The sequence below is a fragment of the Gekko japonicus genome, unplaced genomic scaffold (assembly GCF_001447785.1).
Source record: "Gekko japonicus isolate JY-2015 unplaced genomic scaffold, Gekko_japonicus_V1.1 scaffold846, whole genome shotgun sequence".
NCBI lineage: Eukaryota > Metazoa > Chordata > Lepidosauria > Squamata > Gekkonidae > Gekko > Gekko japonicus.
The window spans coordinates 122355-127915 of NW_015164696.1; positions in this window are offsets into that span (position 1 = coordinate 122355).

The window sequence follows — 5561 nt, forward strand, 5'->3', positions numbered from 1 at the left end:
GGAGGGAGGGAGGGAGGGAGGGATGCAGCTTTTCCATTAGTGACTCTCAGGTTTCAGTGGCTGTGCACAAAAAACAAATAACTCGTTTTGCGTTCTAACGTCTGGCAAATACCCAGTAAAACAGGTTAGGGAGGGGACAATTTGTGCTGACAGGCAGATGCGCATTTATACCAGAAAGGGGGGGGGGGCGCAAGATGAGAATGGTTGGACTTTATTGCAAACAAGCGTGCATTAGATAGCAGGTTAACGGAAACGATGGCGCTGCTCAGCCCAGCCGGGGTTTCCAGAGAGGGTGATATCATCCACTTCCTCTGACTGCATGACTCAGCAGAATGCTGGATCCTGAGACTTCATTCCAACAAAATACTCCTTCCGTGGGCGGAAATAGCTGGGGAAAGTAATGCTGAAGTCCTAAAGATGCTTTCCTGAGAATAAGTCCCATTGAATAACAGGGGGCTTACTTCTGGGTAAATCCACTTAGGCTTGCTCCATAGCAGAGTTCAGACTGGCAGTTTGGCCCGATATAGGCACGTTTCAAAAACGTTTCACAAACAGATTAAAGGGGCCAGTTCACACAGGCACATCTGTCCGGCGTTCCCCAGCCGTACTCAACCCATCTTGTAACGCTTCCCTCCTGAGTTTAAAAGATACCTGGTGAAAGTGGTAGCAAACCCTGGAAAGCGCGATTATCCCGTGCCCATCCCGCACCAACAAAGTGTGAATGCCAAAAGTCACCTTTTTTCTTGTGCCCTTATGCACTTATGCGCATATCTCCAGATTAATAAAAAGAAAGCCACGCCTTACAGCCATGCCTCCACCAGGGGCGGGCCAACAATGTGAACGCTCCCTTGTACCTCCTCCCCAGTATGCTCCCGTATCAGTCGGTGCAGTGTGACTGAGAAAACCCGGAACAGTTTGTTCCGGATCTTTTTTGCCCACGACTCCCTCCCGCTTCCAACTGCCAGTCTGAACTCAGCCCATAAGAGTGCCATCGGGGGTCAGATTTGCTCCCTGTTTAGGCACCGTGAAAGAGTGCAGATCTTAAACTGGTAAAACAATTCCCTAAACTACGCTAGTTAAACAGCTTCAAAGTGTAGTGCTGGACTTTTAAACCCCCCCCCCCGCAACAAACATTTGTAAGTGGAACTGAATGAAGGCTGCAACCCTAAACGTATTTTCTAGGATGCCAGTCTGACTTAACTCAGAAATAATTCATGCTGAAGCTATGCAGCACTATCCTACGGAGATTTACTTGGAAGTAGGGATGCCAGCCTCCCAGAATCAGAGCTCATCTCCAGACTACAGAGATCAGCTCCCCCTGGAGAAAATGGATGCTTTGGAGGGTGGACTCTGTGGCATTGTATCTCGCTGAGGTCCCTGTCCTCCCCAAGCTCCACCCCCAAATCTCCAGGAGTTTCCCAACCTGGGGCTGGCAAGTCTACCCCCCATCCCCTGGGACCTATTTAGAAGTAAGTCCAATTCCGTAGCACTTGGTTTGAAAAGAACTCTAAGAGAAATATGCCAGCTTTTGCAGTCTGATAAGATGGGTGGCCAGTACGAAACTTGTAACTTTAGAAAGATACTGGTAAACAGGGGTCATTTCGTAGAAGAGGAGGTGCAGGAGCTCGTTAGCATAACTCATTAGCATAACTCATTTGCATATGCCACACCCCCTGACATCACTGGAAGTTTGTCAGAAGGCAACACCCACCGTTCAGGCTCCACCCCCAAAATCTCCAGGTATTTCCCAACTCAGATTCAAACCTGGGTCTCCCAAATCCTTGTCTGGAACACTAACCACTACACAACACTTCATGGGGCAGCGGCTGTTGAGCAGTAGCAAGCAGCTGGGCCTGCATGAGTTATGCAAGTGGCATGGTTATGCAAGTGGCATGGTGGCTGCTGTCAGGCCTGACACACTCTCTCTCCCTACATTTTACTGACATAAACAAATGCTTGAAGGCTGGGAGAGATATTAATTAAAAGGGTAATGTTTATAGCAGTCTTGAGGAGCATGTGTTCTATTGCACCTTCACACACATTAAGACCAGACAAGGTATAATCCCAAACAGATATCACACCAGCAGGGAAAGGGCGGCGGCAGAGAGTCCTCCGGGCAGCCCAGAGAGTCAGGGGGCCTGCACTACCAAGGAAATTGTGAGGCCTTAGCAGGAAGTTAGGGGGCCGGGCCAGGCTTGTTACTCCCACAACGCCATTCCTGTGTGTTCCTGCCCGAAATGACCCCTGCTGGTAAACATCTGGCAGTCAGGCAGGATGAAGGACCAATGCTGTGTTCCTGCCTGAAATGATCCCTGCTAGTAAACCTTTGGCAGTCAGGCAGGATGAAGGACCAATGCCTGGCTGAAGCACGCTTGCCAGTCTCATTCCTCATTATGCCTAAAAAGCAGTGACTACCGTTCTTAGAACCTACAAAAAAATTAAGGCGTGCAAAATTAAACATCTCCCAGCTATAACAAAACTCATACCATTAAAATACAATTAATGCTTAAATATGAAATGTAGCCTTTGAACTCTAGGACCCAAAGAACTGCACAAGCCAAGGCCCGTGTCCCCGAGGGAAAGTTTGTGGGAGTCCTCAGCTGTGTTTCCTAGCTAGAGCATAACCCTGGGAATGTGGAGACAAAGTGCTGTAAATATGTTTCTCCTTTTCTTCCTACAAACCAGTTGCCTGCCTTCTGTTTTGTTGACAAGCGCTTGACAGCTTAGTGCATGACAAAGATAGAATGTTTCGCTCCTATAATGTTGTTCAGCCAAAGCAGATTCCAGCTCGGTTGTCAATGGACTCGGTGGCATGTCTCCCATAGAAGAAGAAGAAGAAGAGAAGAGATTGGATTTATACCCCACCCTTCACTTGGAGTCTCAGAGCGGCTTACAAACTCCTTTCCCTTCCCCTCCCCACAACAGACACCCTGTGAGGTGGGCGGGGCTGAGAGAACTCTGACACAAACTGCTCTTTTTCAAGGACAGCTGTGCCAGAGCTTGTGACTGACCCAAGGTCACATCAGCAGGTGCAAGTGGAGGAGGAGTGGGGAATCAAACCCGGTTCTCCCAGATTAGAGTCCGCGCACTTAACCCCAAACTGGCTCTCCTGAGCTATGACTCCTGATTAAAGTAAGTCATAGATCTGCATTATAAGATGGACTGTGAGTATTGTGCATTGCCTCAACCAGCTTGACTGCTGAGCAATATCTTAGTCATCAAATAAGAGGCAAATGGCAGCCTGGCACAAAAAGCTACTTAGATCTGAGGAAAACTCAGGAGGGGGGGGGAGAGGGGGGGGAGAGAGAGAGACTTCCATCTCTCTGATGATGCAGAACCTCTCTTTGATTTAAAAAAATTCAGTGTGTGTGATTCTCATGGATTCCATCAAGAATAATCAATACACTGGATATAGCCCAACAATCTATTTTAAGGATAGATATTCCAAACCGGTATAATAAATGAAATAAATGTGCGCTCCCGCAGGAAATGACCACTGCTGCCTACTAACATCAGGGCCCTGTGGGATCTGCTACAATTCCGCAAGGCCTGCAAGGCAGAGATGTTCCACTAAGCATATGGTTAAGGACAGCAACGGTTTCAATGGTTAACAGCTCGAATAACTATCTGCTTCATCCTCCTCCACCACTGCTAATACAGATCAGGGGACTAGAATTGGATTATGGCACCACGTGGGGTTTTTAATTTTATATATCGGTATTTTAGACTGCTTATTGGATTTTATATGTTTTATAAAGTTTTATATGACTGCAGCCATGAAATTATAAGACGCCTGCTCCTTGGAAGGAAAGCGATGGCAAACCTTGACAGCACGATAAAAAGTAGAGACATCACCCTGCCAACAATAGTCCATATAGTCAAAACAATGGTATTCCCAGTAGTACTGTATGGCTGCGAGAATTGGACCATAAGGAAGGCCGAGCGCCGAAGATTAGATTCTTTTGAATTATGGTGCTGGAGAAGAGTCTTGAGAGTCCCCTGGACTGCAAGAAGATCAAATCAGTCAATCCTAAAAGAAATCAACCCTGACTGTTCCCTGAAAGGCCAGATACTGAAGCTGAAGCTCAAATACTTTGGCCACCAGATGAGAAGGGAGCACTCACTGGAGAAGACCCTGATGCTAGGAAAGATTGAAGGTCAAAGAAGACAGGGATGACAGAGGACGAGATGGTTAGACAGTGTTACCGATGCAACAAACATGAAATTAAGCAAACTCCGGAGCACAGTGGAAGACAAAAAGGACCTGGCGTGATGTGGTCCATGGGGTCGCGGAGAGTCGGACTCGACTGTGCGACTGAACAACAACATAAAGTTATGTTGTGAACTGCCGTGAGCCCGCTTGTGGGACCAGTATAAAAATCTAATAAACAAACAAATAAAAGTGCCACAACAAAAGAAGTGTATCTCTTTATGCAACTTGCTCCTGTTCCACAAGACTGGGAGCACAAGAACAAAGTGTGAGTCCGGTGGCACCTTCCACACCAACAAAGTTTAATTCTAGGTATAAGCTTTCGTGCGCACACACACACACACTCCTTCAGATACGAAGCGCTGTTTGGAATCTACACGAGGCACCTACCGAAAAAGCAATTGCCTTTTTCAAGCACACGATTTGAAAGGATATTGGTTTTGACATGTCGCTCTCTTATCACTCTCTCCCTTACTGTGGGACAAGAGTTCTTGTAAAAACGCTATTGGCCAGAGGGGTCACTACAACATCATCTTTTCTTCCACTGCTTTACTTAGCAGAGCGAAGTTGGCAGCTTGCAGACAAAGGCTTTCAGGCAATTATTTCCCAGATAGCCGATTTGTGCAAAGTGGTACCCAAAGGCAGCCCCTTCTTGTGTGTGCGTGTGTGTGTGTGTCTCCGTTTCTAGATACATTAAGACTTTGGGGGGGTAGAAAGTGCCCTCCAGTCACAGCTGACTTAGGGTGACCCAGTAGGGTTTCCAAGGCAAGAGACATTCAGAGGCGGCTGGCCATTGCCTTTCCTCTGCGTCGTGGCCCTGGCATTTCCTTAGTGGTCTCCCGTCAAAATACTAACCGGGGCTTCCAGATCTAACAAGATCTGCCTAGCCCGGGCACGTCAACAGCGTTTTATTCTCCCCCCCCCCACCACCAATATTTATACCAGGGCGATGACGTCACCTATACTTGACGGTCTCTCTTTGCAGCAATCCATTTCAGATCAATGGAGTAATGCACTACAGGGTCCCAGCCCCAAACACTGTCTGGCACGTCGCGGGCAATTCCCTCCTGCCCAGAAGTGTTTCGTGCCTCTTGCGAGGCCTCGCCCACGACGCCTCCCTCCTTCCCCCTTCCTGGCTCCCCCAGGCGCCGCCTTTCTCCTCCAAGCCATTTGGATGGATTTCCCCCTTTTTAAAATAAAGCAAATCCTTTCTCCCAAGGATCCCCGAGTGCCGCACATCGCTCTCCCCGTCGCCAGTTTTTTCCCCACTCCCTCACAACAACTCTGCGAGGTAGGCTGGGCTGAGAGAAGACGACCGCCTCCCCCTCTCTCCCTCCCTCCCCCAGACCAC